The sequence below is a fragment of the Aythya ferina genome (assembly GCF_964211825.1).
Source record: "Aythya ferina genome assembly, chromosome: 3".
NCBI classification, from domain to species: domain Eukaryota; kingdom Metazoa; phylum Chordata; class Aves; order Anseriformes; family Anatidae; genus Aythya; species Aythya ferina.
Window position 1 is genome coordinate 29,635,914 of NC_140298.1, and position 23,553 is coordinate 29,659,466.

The 23,553-nt window shown below is 37.6% G+C and overlaps 1 protein-coding gene and 1 long non-coding RNA gene across 8 annotated transcripts in view; both read right to left on the reverse strand.

Moving 5' to 3' along the window:
- Positions 1 to 2,407, reverse strand: part of LOC311433279 — a 61,990-nt gene extending 59,583 nt beyond the window's left edge. Inside the window, exon 1 of the long non-coding RNA XR_014690640.1 lies at positions 2,356 to 2,407. This is a non-coding gene — a long non-coding RNA (uncharacterized lncRNA). The remainder of the gene's footprint in view (positions 1 to 2,355) is intronic.
- Positions 1 to 23,553, reverse strand: part of SMYD3 (SET and MYND domain containing 3) — a 396,214-nt gene that overhangs the window by 256,645 nt on the left and 116,016 nt on the right. The window lies entirely within an intron of this gene.

Here is a 23,553-nt window from a genome sequence, read left to right on the forward strand (position 1 = left end):
CTTCAAAGATGTGCTTGATGTACACCCGTACGAGATCAGAATAACCCCCGCTCACTGTAAACAAACAAACAAACAAACATCTTTTTAAAGCCTGGCCCAAAATCAAAGTCCATGAGCCTTTGGGGGGAGGCAATAAATCCAGACCTTTCAAAGTCTTTTTCTTAAAATAAGCACCAGTTGGTTTTGCATTTCTCATTCTCATTTCTTCCTTCCAAGCAACTACAAGATTAAAAGAAGCATGGCAGAAAGTGTGACGAGACAGAGCAAATTAAATTTCTGCACGTGAAGAGCATGAAACAATTACAGAAAGAGGACTTGTGCTCTGCCAAGAGACACCTAGCATGTGCTGCTCAATGAGCTCGCTGGCAAGGAATACGATTTGCATAGTGCTAAATTAGTGGCGTAAATGTATGTTAATCATACCCAGCTGCTGGTATCTTGCTTTTTCTCTAGTTTAGTACAATCAGAAGGTGTTTTAAAGTATCATAGCTAAACTTCAGCTGTAAAATTTAAAGGCACATCCAAACTTCCTCAAAGCTGACACTTGCTCTCAGCTTCAGACCTTCATTAAAGGATTTTCAGAGAGCAGACCCTTTTTTGCAGCCTTTTTCTTCCCATCTTTCCCCACACTAACCCACTCCAGCTTACCTCTGTAAAGACCTGCTGCCTTACTGTTCTCAGCACAGTGGCTTCATCTGGCAGCCCTGCCACCAGCTTTTGTTAAGCTCCAGATCAAACACAAGCAGCCCTAGCAATACTCTTGAAAATTGTTTTAAAGCTTAAATTGCCCCCATCAGCCATCATGCAGTTAAGCACAGCAAAGTGCCTAACCTGACTGCAGCTGTTAGATCTCATCATAATAATAATAAAAGAAAGAAAAGTTTTTTAAATGAATTTCCCCAAAAGGCAAGATTATGAATAACTGCAATTCAGGTTATAGTAAGTCTATATTATGGGAACGTAGAAATACATTAGCTGTTGACCAAAACAGATGCATTTTGTTTAGTTACTTCCCACATATTTAGAAAATAGTTATTTTAAGAACAGGTAAAACAGCCATTTTATATTAATTTCTGGTGTTTTACTGAGGGTAAATAAGTTATCCATAAATCTCTGCATTAGCAAAACCAAATCATTTACAGAAGCATACACCACTCCAGACTCAGCATGAAGAAAACAAATCAAATATAAATGAAAGCAGAAGCTGAGATTCAGTCCTTAAGCCATAGGAATATTACTTAAGTAACAGGCTCTACAAACCTAGGACACAATTTCAGAGTCTAGTGATGGTAACAAAAATTCTAATAGCTACAAAGGAATGCTATATAGTTTTCTATATCAAATTAAATGAGGATTTAATGCAAAATATTTGAAAATGAGACAAGGGAGATCTTCATATATCTTGTGCATATATGAATTCAAATATCTAAGAAAGTTTATAAGGTAAAGAAGCTTTTTTAGTATGGGTATTACACGTATATGCATTGTTTGTAGAAACACACGCAAAAAAAAATAGATTAGGAAAATCAATACTCAATTCTTTTTCTAGATTTTTATCCACTGTAGTACACAAAAGCAATTTAGGCACTGGATGCAGTGAATCCTTACTTCAGCATTTCTCAGACAAGTATATTCGTCATTCCCTCTGACAAACAATAGATAACAGGTGGCAAATCAAGAATGTTTTATATTTAGTACATCTTCAAAATGTAAGCAAAACATAAAGTTAACAACTTTTCTTGAAAAAAATGTTTTTGTCTCTAATGCTAAAAGGAGAAAGCATTGGGAATAGCATCAGCCATTATGACCCATTACCAAAATCACCCCCATTTCAGGAGTCCACCAGCTTTCTAAAAATTGTAGCACAAAAATTAGGATGAAGAGGGAGCAACACAACTAGCTGTCTCTACCCACTGCTAAGAATAATGACTGCACATTACAGGTCTCTGCATGAAGGGCATCATTGCTTCTCTGCCAGTGATATTGCCTAGTTTGTAGACTAAAGCTAGAGAAGCAAGAAAGATGCTGAATTTTATGTTGGTCTACAAAAGAGAAATTAAAATGAATTCTATCCACAAAGTTCATGAAAAGATTCTGTTCGTCTCACAGGGCAAAACAGTTTGGGTGAAGAAATCTGGCTGCAGTTTATTCCAAAAAAAAAAAAAAAAAAAGATTCAAAATGGATTTCTGAGAGCTAACACGCAAACTTACAGCACAAGCACTGAGGCTATCTGCATCTATTATGTCAATTCACCTTTATTACTAGTTACATGCAGAAACTAATCCACATGATGTAATATGTTGTAGCTTCCAAAATCACAAGGACAGCCTTAGTTTCCAGCTCTCCAGACTTACGCATTTTTGTGCAGAGTCTGGAAGAAGTCAATGGGAAGCCCAAGCACAGCAGCCTGCTAGGACAGCAGAAAACACCAAGCCGAGGTATGAAGTGTTCGGCTTTCCCCCTTTGGCTATGGCCAGCAAACACCCACCTGGCAGGTGATCCAAGACAGGATACAACTATTTCTAATTACTTGTTCCTATAGTTTTCACTTTTCTGCCCTGCTAACAAGCACCTGGCTTAGTGGGGGAATGGCAGCCTCTCACACAGATGTTTCTGTGAGAAAGCCAATCTGACCAAACTATAGGCTGGATAAAGGGATATTTTTTCCGCTCAAAAAAATGAAAATGGTTTCGCTTCAAATTGTGTTTCCCTTCTATCTTTTAAATGGTGTCAACCACGCCAACTGTGCACATTATATTCATGACCGATGGTTGAAGTCATCTGTACTGTTCAACATACTCAAAACACTAAGAAGGAATTCACTTTACAAATCACTGAATGTCTTTCCAGCATATCCTGACCATAATCTACACGTGTAACACCTGTTACTGTAAAGTACATGTACAAAGAAAGGAAGACTATATACCTGGAGACAAAGTATTGCACTTCTTCATTAAACTGAAAAGAAAGGTATTGCCATCCTTACCATGCAACTGAAGTACAAGTATTTCTTTTATATCACATCAACATAACATTAAAGCATGCTTCAGAGCTGCTAGCTTTCATGGTGGCACCATGAGGGCCTGTTCTTTTCATAGGGTTTTAATAGTTGGGATGACAGACAATGAGTTCTGAAAGCTCCTCACAAACATAATGCAGTTATTCCCTTCAGCTTTATAACTGAAATATATTCAATTCCAATTTGAAGAAATGATAGTTCAGAAATGTGTTTTTTGTTGTTGTTTTGTTTTTGTTTGTTTGTTTTTAATTTTCACTACAAAGAACATTACCTAATTCTCATTCCTGATTAGAACAACACTTTAACCACACCTGCCAAACTGCTTAACTAAGAACAAAGAAAAGATAAATATTACACAACACAAGGGAAACTAGAAGAACTATTCTACAGGACAAAAAACCAAGGTCAGGATTACTATTAGATGAAATCAAATTCAATGCCCACTTACTAAGTATTTTTCATATTTGATGTTTATAAAAACATCTGCACAGTTAGTTTTTATGACTGTATAAGTGTGACTTGATGGACAAGTTAATAATCAGAGAGCATTGGCCCTTATGTGGGTCCTTAGAAAACTACGTTTTTTGTTTGGAAAACTGCAGCTATACTGTAAACTCATTTCTTCATAGAACACACACTTTTCTTCACAGTATACATATGGTATTTTTGCATAAACTTGTTTAAGAGGTCAAACCCATTCCTCTTGAGCTGCATAAGCTTTAAAAACCCATCACCAGAGAAAATTTCCACTTTGAAACACTTGAATTTGCAGGCAAAGCCATTTTGTGTTTACAGCTTGCATTATTACTGCTAACTTTCCAAAAACCTACAAATGAGCAAAAATGTGGTGCTCTTTTCACCACCCCCAGCAACAGTGACCTTCTGAAACAAGTGCTTTTGCATACATTTGGCCTTCTGCAGCTGAGGTCTCCTGGAAGGAACTCACCTCATTTTAACACACTGAATGTGAATCTTCAAGTGACTAACCCAGAAAGACTGCTCTCTTGGTCTTTCTCGGGAATTAAATGTATTTAATTTTTAACTGTAAAAGTAAACAACTTAAGCATACACAATGTGGGAGCTCAGTAAAAATGACAAAAACATGTTACACAAGCGTAAGTCATATTTCTCTGTGCACTCTGGTTATTTTCTAAGCATTAATACAGTCCTCTGAACAGTAATGATGTTTTCTGTAAGACCAAAGCCACACAATGATCCTACCTGGCTGCTTGGGCTGAAGTACCCCGAGGACTGAGGCTTTGCAGATGCTACCAGATACCTGAAACATGGGACCAGGAAGACCTGGGCCCTGCTTTCAGCCTGGCAAAAAGCTACAGTAGCTTTTCATAGAGAAGTTTCCGCACCTGCAGAATGGGAAAAAATGTATTTTTTCTATACAAGTGACTTTGTGATCAACAGGTGGAAATGTACATTAAGCCAATACAAGCTTATTTTCTTTGAGGTGTCATACTTTGTGAAACCTAATTCATACTACTCGTTCCTGGAGGATGCAAAACCCAAATTGTTTCAAACATCCTCGTTGCTCAGTGAGCGTGCATCCCAAGATGTGTTGCTTGGCAACTGGGAGCAAGGAGGGGGTTTCCATTCAACTGTAAATTCATAGAAACCTCCCCACGATCTTCTAACATTTTCTGCTTTAATGGCTCTATAAATGTTTTTATTTACTTACTGACTTTGTACCTACCATGTCATGTTTCGTGATCTGCTTCAGTCAGGAGAAAAAAAATGAGCAGCCAGGAAAGGTCAGATTACGAAGCACAAAAAGGTTCAGAGACTTGTTTGATGTAGAAATATTCTTTGACAGCTCGTTGAGTTTATTTACTACACCCTTTTCTTCTGCCTTTTCAGAATCTGTTTTAGCTGCCCCGTGGGAGCCTGAAGCCATTAGCCTGAATTATCATTCTGAATGCAAACTGCACAAGGTAACACCAAATTGTGAAGGTTTTGATTCCTGTCGTTATTGTGGTGCTTCTCCTCTAGAGAGGTTACAGGTCTGTTACTCCTTTGTATATTCACAGCAATGATTTTCACTATTCCTGACATTATGGTGTTCATTTATCATGTGTGTAATAGCCGAGTACCAGAATATGTACTGTAGAGCACGTGTCAACACACAGAAAAGAAATGAGTATCTGAGATATTAAACAGGCTATGCAAGTGAGGGAACAAATCAATCAAATGTAGAGCAAAGAAAGCTGTCAGAGCCTTTTTTTTTTTTTTTTTTCCCTAGGTTTTATCAAATTCCACTGCAAACCACACTGAAACGAGAGCAGAGTTTTGATTTTAAATGTTTTTACCAAAGATGCTGAGCCAAAAAGTCAAGAACTTGCTGGTGACTGATAGGGAACATTAAAGCACCCTTCCACCTTCATTACAAAACTGTCTTTGCCAACAACAACAACAAAAAAAAAATCAAATGGGTTGATAAAGCCCTGGTGCCCCCCTATGCTTCCCTTCTTCCCCCATGTTCTGACATACTTTTATCAGGTCTGCTTCTCCACCTGGAAACCTCCTGTCCCACTGCCAGCCCCCTAAAGCAGCATTTTTTCCACCTGCTGCAGCTGCACTTACCTCTCCATCTTCCATGTCACACTCATTGCTCATGTGTATTCAGACTGTAAGCAATTTCTTAAGCTCCTGCATCCATCCTCGCCCTTCCCTATATTAATTCTTAAAGGGAAAAATGATTTTGTTATCTGCCAGACCCAGACGTTTCACCTGACAGCAGCAAGTGGAGAAAGTTGTTAAACAAATGGTGACAGAGCAAAACCAAGCACATTCTTCTATCTGGTGCTTCCCTGTACCTGTACTTACACAAAAGCACACACATCTGTTATTTCCTGACACTGCCTGGACCATTATGCCTCGTGTTGACCCTAACGGCAGAAAGGCAAGGAAGCAGCGGGGCTTTGCTCTGCAGAGCTCTCTGCACGTTAGTGACCTGTGCTCCGTGAGCTCCAAGATCAAATGTAGTTCCAACAAGAGCAAATCCTGGATTTTTTCTGCTGTGGCTGTCTATTTAAGGGGTGAACAAACGTAATACAGCATTTTATCCCAGGTCAGGAATTTGCACCAAACCAGCCATACAGTTGGATGGGAGATGCACTTTTAATCCCTTCAGAAGCTACTGGAGACTTGACTTCAGTTTAGCACTGTCTGTGTTTATACCAGTTTTCATCCTCTTATGACATACACCACTTGTGCAATTCCCATGGCAGAAGTACTGGGGCACATACTATGAAAATAATAGTGAATAGACATGGCTATAATTAAAAACTACAGAATGTGGAAGTCTAAGATGAGATTGATTAGTAAATGCACAGCTATCTTTAAAATGTACTTTGGAGTAATGTCTAAATTCTTGGACAGAGCTGGCTGCTTCACTTTTTAGTTGTTATCTTTCAGCCAATGGATCGTTCTCCTGCTTCTAATTTCTTTGAGAGCCTTAAATGAGAAACTTCCCCTGTATACACCTTCTGAAGCACCACTTCTCTTTACAAACGTTGTGTTGGCTCTTCTTCCATATGGCCCTATAAATTATGGGCCACGTGTCCATAAAAATTCCATTATTTACTAAAGCTCCTATCCACTTTCTCCAAAATTCTCATCTGTCATTTACCTTTTTTCTTTTTTCCCCCATTTTTAACTACCATGGCATTAGACTCTTGAAGTTGCCATGAATCAAAGTAGTTTTACACAAGTTACAGAATAAGTGATTCAGCTATTACTTCATGTTCCTAGTAATGAGGTCCTGTTAATTTGCTTATCTGATATACAAGTTCTACTAGCTCTTCAAACTGAAGATCTTTCCTGTGAATCAGAATGCCCTGCACCTAATGCTTTCTAGCATGTTTTACAAAATGCTAGGGAAAATTTTGCATAGAACAGCCACGTAGCATCTAAAAGTACATTATATATATGTACTTCCCATGCAAAGACATGTACATAAACATATCTGAGAGTCAAAAATGCTCAGAACTGATCCTATAAAAAGTCCTATACTGAGACAAAGACTAATAGCAAATCAATTATGGCAAAGACACAGGGTAGCACTAATATCTCAAAGACACTTTTTTCTTTGATCAAGAAAAGAGACCTACAGAGAGAATAGCAGAAACACTTTGGCAGCACAAGAAGTGGTTGAAACAGAAATCTAAAAGTTATTCCTCCTGAACAAATGCTTAGCAAATATCTACTCGTCTCTGTAGGCAGCTCCACCATGTTCTTGTCTCCTCACTTGAGGCAGGATTGCGACGGAGTAAGTCCCCCAGGGGTGCTAAGGTTTCACTTTCAGATGGTTGAAGGACAGATAGACAGATAGGAACAGATGGGTAAGGTCAGACAGATGTTGGATTTTACCCCTCCGAACTAGTCAGCCATCATGGCTACGATGGCTGGGGAGGGGTTGTAATGTGCAGTTGCTGTAGGCCCAGAGCAAACTACTACACAAGTGGACAGCAAGAGAAAATGGGACAAGGTCATACATCAGAGGGGTGCCTCAGTGACAACGCTGCTCCTGCAGGCTTTTGCTGCTCTAGTGACATTTAGGAGCTATACTGATTTCCAGCTGTGCTCACAAACAAAACATAGCCCTTCGTTTTACAATAAACCTATGTTCAGAGACCTACACTCATTTAATGAGTATTAATCTGTTCACAAAGCTGACAGTTGAATTTCTTCTTCAATCTACATTATATTGCATGTCACTTATGTTGGTTTCTGGGGACAACAGCAAAAAAGAGCAACCCTTATTGAAAAACAAAAAACAATTAATGATGAGTTTGACATGGATGAAAATTGTTTCTCATCAGTAATTGCTTCCCCCTGGGTTTGCCAAAGTTTACAAATGAAAGCTTTTTCTTCATATATGACTTGACCTATCATGGATTATAGCTGCTGCTACCACTTCCAGTCCTCCCTATACACAGAAAAAGAGACTTGCTATATCAATTTTTTAATGTAATTAAATAATTTAAGATGGCATATTATTTATTCTGCCTCACCTTCAGCTTTCCTGGCATTTATACATCTCCAAATATTAGCAGGCAATTAAAAATCTGTTATTAACAACATTAATATCCTAAGAGCTTGTTTGATGCAAGAAAGACACAGCAGCAAACTGCTTGAGTGCAAAGATTTTTTTTATATAATAAAAAATAAAATAAAATATATATTTATAATTTTTTTATTTAATTATTTTTCCCATTATCTGGCACCTTGCATTCTTTGTCCATAATCAATGCTCTTAAGGACTCCAGGAAGAAATAAACAACAATAATAATCAATGATGAGCTAGATTTATCACTAATCTAGTTCTGACTATCACAAGGATACCAAAGAGTAAAGCAAAATTATTAAAAAGAGGTGAATAGAATTAATTTACTCATTTTACAATTTTATTAATGTTTTTTCAAAAAAAAAAAAAAAAAAAAAAAAAAGAATTTCAAATAAATCACAGTTTTCCACCCAAAGCAAATTGACGAGTAAGTAGGACCTGTTGCACTACAGGGAAATAAAGCTATGTACATATATGTCTGTTTTTCCCCCTCAACAGAAGAAATAAATTAACAGCATCAGGAAAATGAGATTTTACAATGAGTTGGTATTTATCACACTAAACCACTCAGACTTCTTGCTCAGCTGGAACCATGCATGTTCCCAGATGGTGTATTGGATTATAATTTCACAAAACGAGTTTACTCTCACAACAGTTTCTCTTGCAATTTCCTCTGAAAAGTCATCTAAATACTTCCATACTCTCTGTTCCTGCTCCCTGTGGTGTCTCCTCTATCTTTTCTACATGGCATTATTTTACTTTGCTATCAGGGAATAATTATATCTAGAAAACATTCTATTGAGCTACTTCTATGGGATTGGTATCTTTTCTTGCTTCATTATGATATTTATATTAAGCTATTAAGCTATTTATACATGTTGTTTGTTTTTTTCTTTTTCCTTCCTTTTTTTTTTTTTTTTTTTTTTTTTTTCTCTCCTTATCCAGTAATTTTCACACAGTTCATTTTCTCTATACCTGATATCTTTAAGAACCAAACTGTGACCTGGCATGTTTTCCCACAGCCCTTTCTGAAGGGTAATTAAAAGTAAAAAATTGTTTCTACGTGGACACCTGGGTGATCCAAGATTTAATCTATTAGCAGAAATTAGATCTCAGGCTATTCAACGTGTATAAACATACCAGCTGTGAAGGAAACACAACACATCCCCTGCAGGAGTGCCGCACAAAGCCTAGAAGGGCAGCTGACTCCAGGTTTTAGGATTGCAGCACCACACTGACCTGTACAAAGCCAGCATGAAGTGGAGTATGGAAGAAGTTTGCCACTGATGGCCCCCAAGACCACCACCCAGGGATGCAGAGCAGCAAAAATGGCTGGAAGCTGAGGTGCCCCCCTCTTCTCAGCACCTTAGGAAGAGGAAGGTCACCTCCTTCCTGAGCACTGGGCTGGGCACATGGCCATGCAGAGCCCTACGTGTAGCCCTAATGCCTGACTACACGTGCCTGAGCACAAGGCTTGCAGCGGTACTGCGACATTTCTGGAGGGTTCTGGAGGGCAGTAACAGCAACAGGCTGGAGCTGGTTCAGGATCTACCTCCAATCACACAAGAAACACAGCATCCAACTGGATTTGAGAAATAGGAGAGGGCACTCCATTAAGCTGTCTTAGAAATTTCTCAGAGGGATCACCCACAGAAGTCTCCATCTGAAGCTCCTAAGTCTGAGGGAATGTGCTGACGGATACTTTTTCAGAGATAAAACAGAACATTTGTTTCCTTGCCTTATATGGACTCATGTTAAAAATACCAGAGAAAACTAAATTATCGGGTTACACTGCTCAGAGCACAATGCAACATTAGCAGAGGACATTATGTAGCTTTAGGGCTTGTCAATGGTACTATACAATCCAGCATCTGAGGATTTATTTTATATCCTCCCTTTGTTTGAAAATGAAGGCTTCTCTCTGATTTATTGATTTTGTTTGTGCAAGTGGAAGGCAGCTTGTGGGTAGTCTCCAGTAGAGGATGTTATAGCTCTAATTAGGTCATCATCGCCTGGAAAAGTGGAATGTAGCTTGTTCATTAAAACCTGATACTCTTTGCACGTTCAAGAAGTTTAAAAACGGCATGGTTCATGGTTCACTGTGCACATTCCTATGAGGTATCTCAAGTAACAGCTGATACAGCTAACACATAACACAGCTGTTATAGCGTTGCAGTGACACCATTGCTACTGTAGACATCTAAAAACGTTGAAAGGCAACTTGTTTTTGTAATTTGCTTAGGTGAAATGAAGATAGGTTAGAGAATGACAGTTTCTGAGAGGCATGACTCTTGTTGAGATGAGTAACAAAAGGAATATGGTCATATACTCAGAATAATTCTGCTAGATGAATGAAAGCAAATTTGATATCATACTAAGCTTCTCTTGAGGTTGTAATCACTGAGGATGCCTACTGCTTCTAACCACCTAGGGAACTGTATAGGTTGTTAAATAAAACATCATTATCAGTTAGTTAAAGAAGTACTCAAAGTTTGCTTTGCTTTTAATGTCAAATTTGTACAGTCCCTCAGATGGTTTACTATACACTACATATTAGGAAATAAAGAAAAAATATAAGAAAAAATACTAAAAATAACACAGCTGTGTCGTCCCCTCTAGTCCTAAGGATTCAGTAGACTGTGAAAAATTAACAAAAAAAATCACCTATGCACATTACTTTTCAAACAACTTTTCAAGAATCTACAATCTTAACAAAAATGACAGTAATTACTGCTCCACTGTAATCTCTATTGTCCACAACTTATCTTCCTGGACAAGGAAATGAGAAAATAATGTAGCAATGTTTAAATTAATAGACTATATACCTATTCACTATGTGCTCTTCTTGCAAAATCCTGCATGCAGTCGAGCTATTTAAGCTGTCATTGGAATTGACACAGTGATCAAAGCATCTGGAATGCAATGATGGCTGTTTTCTCTTTCTTACTGTCTTATCAGAGCTCCAGTGACTCATCTGTAATACCTATTCATTCACTTCTCCATCATTTACTCTTTCTGACATTTCATTTTAATTATTTCATGCAACGGGTTAATCTTCAAAAAAAAAGGCTAATGAATAAATAAATTAAACAATGGGTAAAGTTGTTTGACATTCAGAAATCTGATGTTTAGTAAAAATTGGTAAATTTACTAACCAGTAAAAAGATAAAGTTACTTTTCAGTTAATATCTGAATTAAGTTCTTTGGGACATTTTTTGTTCCCACACGTATGAAAATGCACTTCATGTGTCCTAGTTGAGAGATTTTACCAGTAGCAGTAGTTCAGTCCATAAAGGCTGCCTACTAGAACCAGTGTGTATGTATATATATGTACATAAATATATGTATACCTATATACACAAATATATGCATGCATGCACACACAGAAATATATGTGTATTTACATACATACATAGACACACATACTTTCAGAGAGCTAAATATACTCGACAATTTAATCAAAGCACAAGAGGAGACCAAATGTATACAGATTTGTAATCTGAAGATCAGATGCTGACCTGGCAAGTAACTCCTTTTTCTTTGGCTGTTTGTGAACATATGCTCTCCTTGGATGCAAGTTATATGTGAGACTATATCACATGCACAAACTAATGTGTCATTCACAAGTTATAGTCGTTTCATATTTAAGCACTTCTGGAACAGGGCTGAATCGAAAACATTAATGCATTAAAAACATTAATTTTCCTGTAGGAAAATTCACTGGAGAGACAGTGTAGCACACTAGAAGACATCTCCCAGGATGCCTTCCAAAATTATTCTGTTATTTGCTAAATGGGCAAAGCAATAGCTTATACTCCCAGTGAATTTCCCATTAAGGTCCAGAGATGAGAAGGGGAAATGTGCATGCTGTGGTTACATAGTCATCACAGAAGCAGACACAGCTTTGCCCTTCCATCTCAAGCCCCACCTTGATTTCAGGGATGCATAGCAGAGCTGACTGGGACAACGTATTCTTCAATAAGAAAACAAAACACAATGGAAATAGTGACAAGTACTGACACAGGTAGAATTTCTGGTGACACCGAAGATCTTTCAAGCACCTTGAGGCACTCCATAACCTGGAGCTGGTGCATACAGATGGGCAACTGTGGTGGGGCCAGAAGGGCAGGCAGCAGAGCTGGTCACACATACCCTGCTGCTCTGTCTTCAACATAACAATTTCTCTAAGGACTACCTTACCTCAACCCCTGAAGATATGTCCAGTTACAATAGGAAAAAAATCATTAATGTTAAAGAATTTTGGTTTAAGTAAGACAGAAGTGCCTGCCTCATCCATCCATTTCTAGTGCAGGAGGATGCAGCACACAGCACTGGTTGTGCCGCTAGAGACTAGAGGCTTTTTTATTTAACCCAGAATGGAGTGGAGCAAGCGTGTAACATCCACAAATGTAGCTGCAGAAGATATCTGTATCAGGATATTGACATTCCTCTCAGTAACAAGGTAAGAGTCCACAAAAAAAAAAAAAAAAAAAAAAAAAAAAAAAAAAAAAAAAGGCATTTTCTGGCCCTATTTCCCTTAATCACAGCTCAGAAATGATAGCTGTTTATCAGAAAACTGACTCTCACACAACTTTGGCTGCATGTGGATAACAAGCTCAGTATCACCAAGCACACTTTGCCTCTCACTATCTCTCTCATACACTTAGATTTTTTTTTTTTTTTTTTTTTTTTTTTGCACTGGGTTTTGCATTCTTACCGATAGAGTTCTTTCTACTAGGAAATGTTTGATTACATCTGTCTTGCTGTTCAGAGTTTCCTTAAATTCCATATGGATCCTTTTGGCTCATGATTGTTGAATTTACCATTTCTGTAAATCACAAATTCAGAGATCCATAAACATTCTTACTTGATAGACAGTGGATTATGTTACCTCTCACTTCCCTCTGTTATATTACATATTGTCAAATCAGATTTCACATTATGTCACAGCTACTATTTCCAAATGGTTAATGGAAAATTACACAGATGGGCAATTATTTTAAGGCCTGAATACCTGCCAACAATTGTAGTGGCATTAAGCCGATCCTCAAATCCCACAAAACCAAAACAGAAGACAACAGTGAATGAAAATTACATTAACTTTTATGGATGGCAGAATTAAAATGCCATCCAAATATCACCTAGAGAAGTGGGAAGCGTCTCTCTTTCCATGTCCACTAGGTTAACAACAGAATGACCCATGACATTCCTCTCTAAACTCTTATCCCACACACTGAAATTTAGACTACAAAATAGGAGCATTTCACTTAAGCTACCAGAAATCTGTTCATGTACCATGCCCTGCTGTTACCAGCACACATCGACTCTTTATCCTGCCACTGTTACTGCTGCTGTAAGGGTGCAACATGCTCCCACCTTCAGAAAAGCCCTAGGCAAAACTGAGGACAAAACCACCAAGCTTACATCCATGTCCATCATTGACAAAGATAACAGTACACACACAAGAGCTGACATAAACATATGAAGTCATGCATAGCCAACCAAGCCTGGCACTGATAAAGTCACCTTCTGCCTTCTCCTCTGTACACTAAAAGCCCCACAAAATTTTAAATCAATTTTCCAAAGATTCTTAAACAAACCCCCACAGGCCCTGAAAAACATGCATCATGAATTACTTATTGGTCTAAATCGGATGAAACAAAACAGTGATAATAAGGATAAAATAAGACAGCAACCTAACCCAGGCTTTCAACAGTAAGCATTGCCATAAAGTGGTCCATGCTTCAAGGATCTCAAGTCTGATTTCCTAAGGAATTATATACAAAGAGACATGAACGTTTAACTTCAAAACCGTAAGTAATAATAATAATAATAATAATAAAGTACTTGAGCTGTCTTTGTCTTAAAAGAATATTTAGAAACTGTTGCAAGCATTTCTTTAATGACTTTGAATTTCTTAAGCATTATATAGACTATCCTCCTGTTTCTTTATTCCTTCTTCAAAAGGACCAATGCCATATAGTGAAAAATGGCTTGTGTGATGTTCCACAGCACTCTAGGGAAAGGTGAGGTACTGAGTCATAGATTTCTGGGGAACTGTTCATGTTACCAGGACTCTGATGCATATGCCAGTAGTCAATACCACTAACCATCATCTCCATAAAATACATGCCAAGTAGAATGAAAGGGAAAGACAGTTCAGGCAAACCAAAAGTAATTCTGAGAAGAAAAAAATCCTGCCAATATTTGAATCACATTAAATTAATAACTGTCCTGATTAATTTTGATTTTCCAAATTAATTTTGATATTTTTTTCATATATGATTCTCTTTACTATTCCCCAATTCTCTACTAGAAATCAAAGAAATGGTCAGTGAAGTGTGTTGGTGTTTTCTATTCTCAGAATGGTATTAAGGCTTGAGTTTTAAGCGTTAATTATATAACAAATTTATCTCTATCTTGTGTTAAAATGAATAACTGCATTTTAGAAAACTAGTTCATCTTAATTTAGAGAATGTCTTACCTACAGTCCGTCTCCGTGCTGTGTTACCCTAAAAAGTAAAATTCAGTCACGGACTTTTCAGTAATTTGTAAGTGTTCATAATGGTCTATTCAAAGAAGAATAAAATCTGTGAAAGACTGTTTTAATTTTCATTCATTTAAACAATTCCTCTGTCATTTAGATAAAAATAAACAAATAAGCAAAAAAAAAAAAAACCTGCAACATCAAAAATATGATTGTAAGTGTTTATATAACATTTGATTTCACTGTGAAGTAGACCATGTCTATGAAATAATTTTGAGGAAATCCCAAAACGGATTTCAAGCACGTGACTGTGTATTCACACATGGACACACAACCAGCCCTGGAGATCCATAAAGATCCTTCATGGCATGAGAGCCCTAACAAGCAGTTATAGTCTGTGAGGAAAGAAGAAAAGAACAAATGCACACATTGGAACAAGTCAATTACCCATTTGTGATTAACAAGCTCAACCACAACAATATGCTCCAGTGCTAAGTTTTAAAACTTTAGTAAATTAATTAAAATGGAGGCTGCTGCAGAACAGCTGACTTCAAAAAAAAGCAAAAAATACACACGGTTTTGATTTAGGAGCATGCCATAATTAAAAATACTTCTGGTAGCTGCTATGGAGATTTTTATTTATTTATTTATTTCTGATACTAATGGAGTTAATTAACTTACAACTTTCCAAAAACATTGAGAATTAGGGGGAGTCTCCTAGATGACTGTGATGTGTCGGCCACATGCTACACATTTTTATTAAGATTATCTATTTGCCTTCACATGGAGCACCAAAAGCATGTTGCACACATCACAGAGGAAATACAGGCATGCAAGGCAGTCTGTTCCTCCTGCACACGGCTGCTTCACCCAAATGTAGTCCACAGACTTCAGTGGAGGTACTGAGGGTGGTGTGGTGCACATGAGCTTGGAAAAGGAGGGGATACCACATGTCATGCAGATCTGTGAGCCCTGTGAATGAACTTACACAACGGACAGGAAAATCAACTGTGACAGGAGCAGAGAGAGGTGTCATGAGAAAAAGCTATGGTGGAAATTATGCATATGATGAAGAACCACAAAAATTTCATCAGGAAAAAGTGGGAACTTTCCTTGTAGCAGCAGCCTGCTCCCATCTGCATCAAAGCAGAAGGGCTCACTGAGCAGGCTGATAACAGGACAATGCCAGCTGTACAGCTAGGTGACTGCTAATTGCTACCTGAACCAAGAAAGATTCTCCACGATTTCAGTACTTGAAAGAGAACTGGGTCAGCAACCCCGGTATAATTAGTTTCCTAACGCAAGAAAGGATTTCAGACATAGGAGGCCTGAGGAGGAGGGATTGAGGAGGGCTCACCGTGGTTTTTTGTTCATTTGTTTGTTCTTTTTTCTCTCTGTTGACCTCCCACTTACTTTCCTACACTGTAAAGGAGAAATGATCATTAATAGCATAATGCATATAATTAGTCATTAGCATTGCTTTTCTTATGTTAACCTATCATATCTTCTTGACTTCCACAATTCTGTCAGAGAGACTTACTGAATAAATTCGTATATAAGTATATATATAACGCTGTGAGAGCTTTCCTGCAAAAGAAAACCTCCAGCTACAGCTGACTGAAACAATTCCATTAAAACCATTTTCTACTACTGTACAGGTTTGAGGGCACTGTGCTTTTGCTAAAAATCATCGACTAATTTAAAATTACACTCAACCTGCTTTTCCTTGAATCAAAATATTTTATTTCAAAGCAAAGTCTGTTTTAATACATATTTTACCCTACTCACTCATGAGTGTTCCCAATGTTTAGTCACTGATACTGAATGAATCACTGACAGGAGACTCCCAGTGATGGCCCAGAATGACAAGATACCACAGTCACTTGGCTATTTCAACTGAATATTTACTCTGTACAACAGCAAACACATCATGAACTGCTACTACTTTCATGACTCTAAAAAATATTAAAAAATAAATATGAAAATTAATTTGGTTTTGAAGCAGAAAATAAGTTTCTTCAAGCTGAATCTTATGTGTTATTTTCAACTTGCAGGGAGTTTTGGAAATAATTCCATTTTCCAAAGATGAAATGAATGCAGCATGCTTTCTCCCTCTGCCTTCATTGTGCTGTTTCAGCTTCTCTCCTTCACCAGAGGAAGACTCTCTGTGCCTCCTCCACCAGTGCCTACCCGACCTCACATACATCTCTCCCTCCACAGAAAAAAACAAAGCACCAGTCCCACAGCACCCCTGCTCTTTTTCTTGAAAGTCTTCTTAAAGAATGCTGGAGAGGTGAAAAGGTAGAATAAAGTTGAGGATAATTGCCTGTAAATTATGACAATGGCTGTTTGTTTCTAGGCTTCTCTGCCCTAGTAGACATTTTAGTGTTTTTTCAACCATCAGAAATGTTCCAAAATTTCAAATCATAATCAAAAATATATTCTCCAGGAGTTGTTACATTTAGTAGCAAAGAGAGAAGAAAATAAACCTTCAGAGGAAAAGCAAACAAGAAGAAAATCTCATTGAATTCAAACAATTCTGAGTATTACAAGACCAACCAGACAGATTTCTGAAAGAATCACTGGACAATAAAATCAGAACAGCAGAGGGAAAAAAAGGCTGACTGACCAATGTTATGCTGTCCTCTATTTCATCTCCCTTCACGGCAAGTAGTCTTTAGCCTACTGTGCTGAGATTTGAAAGTTGTTTCTGCCAACCCCAATATCTGTAAAATCAAAGATAAAATTGCAGAAACAGGACCTAATTTCGTACTGGTTGTCAATGGTCCTAGATACATCCAGTATATATTTTTAAGCTTGCTGATCTGAGAGAGTTACTATTGTAGCATTTCTCCATATGGGGTGTTTATGAGAGTTTTCAGTCAGCTTTGGCAAGTGTTTCTTTCCAGTAATAACATATGTGGCTCATCTATCACATAAAGCTTTTGAGCTAATGGCACAAAAGCATTTTATAAAGGAGACAAAATCCCATTTCAACTTCCATCTTTCGTGGCAAAAGTTGCCTTTCAAAATGTAAGCCCTTCACTCAGTGATCAAGAACTATACTGCCATTAGCCAAGTTTCACATAAGTGTAGGCAGATCAGAGAGACAGGTATCTCATTTTTTACCTTTATCGTCTGAAATTCCCACCAATGGATATTCTTTCTCCCAAAAAAAAAAAAAAAAAAAAAAAAAAAAAAAAAAGAGTTTTTCTGAGTTTTTCTTTCCTTTTTTGTCTCATAAGAAGAGAAAGTCGGTACGAATCATACTCTTGCAATGAATGAAACAGTGTATGCAGAAAGACACCACAAATGCACTTCAGCTTTGTAAAACAGCATTTCTTTTCCTAACAGCATAACACTTCTTTCTAGGTGCTGTGTGAAATGAGGCTTTTAGGCTCTCTGCATTTCTAATAAGAAAAATATTCAGTGAAAATGCAATCCCATAAACAGAAATTCTAATTTACATGGCAGAAGGCTTTAAATGTCTGTGTTTAAAGCCATATTATGTAACAGGCAGTTAGTTGACTCCTCCTACTTTGGTTATCTCTAGAGGGTGAAATGTATTCTCATTATCAACTCTCAGACCAAGAGAAACTTCTGACCCGTGTACTGGGTTTAGCAGGGTCTGCTTTCTTTGCAACACCTACAGATGAGGAAAACCCTCAAGAAATTTGTCGCTGATATCTCTTGTGATTAAGGAACAGATTGTACCTCCCCTGCTTTTTATCACCCACAATATAAATCTCACTCATAACCACAGGAAATGGATATCTTTTTTTTTTTAATGTTTGGGTTTTCTCTCCAAACACAGGGCCAGAATATGAGGGATGAATCCAGTAAGATTTACCTATGAAGACAACACCATGTAACCTCAACTAAAAGGTTAGGAAGGTACTGAAAGAACCAAGAAAATCTTTTCTGTTTTTTCTTTTCTGTTATTTACTTCCTTTGTGTAAAAATACGATTTGTTTGTGGGTATGCCTTTTTTCTCCTTTTGTCTCCTTTAAAGGATGACAATCTTGCCTTTTCATGGGGTATAATCTGGAAAGGTTTTCTTTTAATGGATGAGATTGAACTGTTTCCTATAAATATTGTTTCTACTATATCTACGTGATCTAAGGTAATGGCTGCAATAGGACAAACAATGAAAAATAATGGATGAACTTATTTTAAACACAGAGGGCTTTTTCTCACCAGTTGTAGAGGATGCCATAAAATAAAATAACCCCTTAAAAAGTCCAGTCCACAGAAGTAGTCAATAGATAGACATCACAATAAACGCTTGTTAATCAATAGAGATAAAGTCAGTACAATCTAGCTATCAGATGTTTCTTCAACAACTGCTTAGGCAAACGGTGTAAATAAGAGTCACTTGGTGTATTAGAACGCAGCAGTATGAAGGAATGGGACAGTGCCATACCACTATGTACCACTGATGTTGAACTCTGTTCCAACTATGCTTTGCAGAAGAAAGATCTACTGTAATGCTGGTGCATGCAATTATTTTAGAAGTCACAGAAGAATTCATTTATTTTAGAAGAACTGTACCTGCTCACTCACAATGAGCTTTCCCTAAAGGCAGAAATTCCTGGGCCTCCCTTTTTCCCTTTCCTAATTGGAAAATGAGTGGTGGAAAAGAAAGAAAATAAAATTGAAAATCACGGTTTGTAAAGACAAAACATTAAATGTATTCACTCATGAGATCACTATGTTGTACAAAGAAGAAAGGCCAATTAATTACAGGCAATCATCTGGAGTACCTAGAAAACACTATATTGTACGTGCATTTTATTGCACATGTTTAAATGTTATATGAAGTCTTCAGGTTTTATTCAATGTACTCTGCAGATAACAAGTGCTTCATCTGGACTAGACCTCTTTAAGGAGAGTCCTGGTTACCGAAGTATTATTTTTATATGAGGCAGGAAGACATGTGAAGAATTCACGCTCCTTTTTAAAAGAAACTGAACACTTCAGCATGATAACATGCTTTCAGGGAATGCAGAAGAATGTCAGCACCTGGAGAAAGGGGACATCTGAGCAGCCACAGCTCTGATTTCTCTAGCAAAGTAGAAGAAAAAACGTCAGTGTTATTTACTTGATATTAGCTTCAAATTCAACTGAAATGGAAACATGCTCAGGTCGACCATTTTTCTAAGCATATTCAAATACTTTCACTGCAGAAACCTTATCTGTGCATGCAGACTTCAGCAACAAGAAAGTTTTCTCTTTTTGTTAGGTACAAAAATCAGGCTGCAAGAGCTAGCTTTTCCTTTGACAAATGCAGTTGCTCCTTCTTCATATCCTCTCCCATATGGTGATACAGGGGATTATAGTCCCATCGCCGTGACTAGGCCATCCTTCTCTTTGGGATCACCTTGGTTTCCCTTCTTCACTCTGGCAAAGGCTCCTTGACTGGACCATCAAGGTGCTTGTTCTCTGGACCCTTCTCACCTCTCTCTTATTCCCTGATGCTTTGCTCCCTGGTTAGGCAATGACAGTGAGGTCCTTTGTCCATTAGTTAAATTTTCAACCATGCTTTTTCACACTTTCCTCAAGGAGCAACTAGGGCCTTGCTACCACTGTTTTACACTGTAGTGGTTTTACCTTGCTAGGCAGGTGAATGCCACTGCAACCTCTCTCTCTATCTCCCCTTCCTCAGAAGAGGAGGGGAAGAAGAAAAAAAAAAAAAACTCACGGGTTGAGATAAGGATAATTTAATTAGAGGAAAAATAATTATTGGGGGAATATTAAATAATTTAACTAAATAAAATAATAATTTAAATAAAAGGAAAAGGGGAGGGCAGACACACTGACCAATATCATGTATCACAGCAGACCCTGAGGGAGAGGGTGGGCTAGTCTTCTAGCCTTCAGTCCTTCCCTTTTTCCCCAGACCCATTTCAATTATTATTTTTCTTTTATTCATCATTTCTCATTTTCTGTGTGGATTGTAAGCTTCCAATACAACAAATCTATTCTTGAAGTCTGCTCCCTTTGGAGCATCAGGTCAAACTCAAGGTGTTGGGGCCAATTCCAGTCAGAGACTTTGGCTTGTTGCTTCTAATTTAAGACACTTGGCCCTGTCACAAAAACAGTGGCTATTAGTACCTGCATAATTTCCCTGCCAAAACAGAGAGTAACTGTGATTTCTCAGACCCCTATTAAGTTAAGAAGGGGATTACTGGAGTGCTCATTTAAAAATAAATAAATAAATAAATAAATAAATAAATCCCATCTAGGCACCTGAGAATATCATGGGTATTATCCTAGGCACAAAAGTTATCACCTTCCCTCCAAAACAAAGGCTATGGTCAAACCCCCTAACATGGCTGAACTTTCAGTAGTAACAGAGAAGCCTGTCTGTACAGTACAGCTACAGAGGGAGACAATTTCTTGACAAATTTATGAGAAACATCAACCTCTCTGCCTTTAGTGGGCAAGAAACACTTATCCGATTTACCTTCTCCCCTTAATGCCACAATGCCAATAAACACTTGAAGCCCCTTCAAATAAATAAACCCTTCAAGGTATACCTGCCTCTCTGAAAAAGTTGAAAAGGCAAACTGTGATGGTGTTAGAAGCTCAAAGCAAGTTTAGTTACCTAAGTGCCATGTGAGATGCCCTGTGCATTTAAAACAACCTCATGATCTAACACAGACACGGGACCTGGCAGAACCTGGCAGGAACAAGCAACTGGGGGCCAAGACCATCTCAAATGGCAGTAGATGCTTGAGCTCACACTGCAGCACTAGGTCCCTAACATGTAATTCAAAGACTTCAGGTGCTGAAACAAGAGGAAATTAAGAACCTCTGAAGTTAAACAAGGGGTCTGTAATAAGGCTGCTATCCTTCTTCTTTACCTACATAGGTATCACGAGAGCATCTCTCTGAAAGGGACCTTGAGAGGGATCGACCTCTGCACTTGGTGTCTGGGTGCTCCAGTCACAAGAACTCAGGTTTGACTTTTTTTCTTGAACAGCATAGCAATGCTGCAGATATTGACTGTATCATTCACTTTTAACAGAACTCCTGAACCATACAATTACAAAGATTAACACACAAAAAAAATTATCTTTTCTTTTATTTCATAACCACATGCTCCTGTCTTCCTCAAATTAGATGCAAAGAGATTGGGACATGCGATGTTACCTAGTCTCTCAGTCCCTGCAATTGCACATATGCAGGGTGCAGCAGGGAGGGAAATAATGTAGTTCATTAGATGTACTCTAAATTACTCATGAGTAACAAAGCAAAAGGCAGCAAAGATGCAAGTAAATTCTTCCAAAACTTCAAGAAATGTGCAAAAATACCATTTATAACATTCTAGTGATAATATCTTCTGAATTTTAGTACTCAGTTAAGGAGGAGATGACTCTTTTATCATACAGTTGACAACTGAAGGTGCTTCATGAATGATAAATTTTAGAAAAACAAAAATTATATTTGAAACACAACATACTCCAAATCCCAGAAACACTCCATGACTTCACTGCTGGCAATCATGTATATATTTTTTTAAAAAGAGTCACAGAGAGTTGTAAAATGAGTTCCTATAGTTCCATATTATAGGAGGGAAAACAAAGTGTTTATCCTTCTGGTTTTCTTTTTTGGGAGGGGATGTTTTGTTTTGGTTTGTTTTTGGGAAGGGTTGTTTGGTTTGGTTTATTTTTTGCACACTACTGTTGACTGGCTTTTAGTCAATTTAATATAACTTTACTATGGCAACAGTTGCATGGTTTCATGTCACAGAGTCTTGGATGAAAAAATAAAACCAGCACCTCCTCCTCCTATCCCAGCACTTTGATCTTGGAGGTTGACTTAAAAGCTCCTGCTACCCAGATTTCCATGCCAGTAAGCCTATGCATACAAGATTTCTAGCTGCTTGAGAAGAATTTTCGTGTTTACAATTAATCTAGCAAAAACATTTTGCTATGAAATCTCCTTTGTGCTACTTGGTACATTCAGGAGTTAGGGGGTTAACGCATGAAATGGATCACTGGGCTGAAAATAAAAATCACTGTTAAAAAAAAACGTGATACCAGGAGAATTAGGCACAACATAATATTGTAACCACCGAGAATTCTCAACAGTAAAATAAAGCCTTGTACTCCCAGCATTTTCATTAGTTTTCCAGTAGTGCTGGACGCAGTGTGAATTACAATGAGCTAGAAAGCAGTGGTTGCTCTTTTTAAAGAACATGCACTGTATAGCGGGAAGTCATTTCTTCAAATCACACTGTGCTGGTTATTGGTTTGTATATGCTGGTACACATTTTAGCACTTAGAAATTCTATTTCTCTCCATTACTGAATCCTGCACATAGCCTGCAAAACAGTAAGTGTTTAGCAGCTCTCAAAATGAACCCCGTAGTAAGGTAAATATTTGTTTAGTAGTATGCACAGTGATATAAATCTATAGAAGGATCATTCTGCAGCCAGTCTTTCCCTGGGTGGATATTTTTAAGTCTGGACATGTATGTGTTTTCATTATAACAACTGCAGAAGATAATATTAAGGAGATGACTAAAGGCCAAGAGGACAAAAATTTAGGTTTATATAAGCTTCTAATGTAGAATGTAGTTCTGCTGATAGTAGCTATTCATCAGAAGAAAAATAAATAAATAAAAACTGAGCAGAGCAACTGGAGTATCATAATAACACAGTTCATTTTGGAAGAGAAATGAACAAGCTTTTATGTACAGAACTAGTAATTTACCTGAAACCACTACTTGTACAGCTCCTTAAGAATTAAACACACCATCCACACTTGAAGGAAGACTTGAGCTGATCCAGATTTCAGCCTGACCTTCCCAAAGATTCATTTGGGGCATCTATAGGTACAGGTCAAAATAAATTAAAAAAAAAAAAAAATTAATTAAAAAAAAAAAAAAAAGGAGATGCACTCCCTGTCCATTTGCTGTGCACTGATTTTTATTTTCAGCTGTCACTATTTAGAAGACCAAGC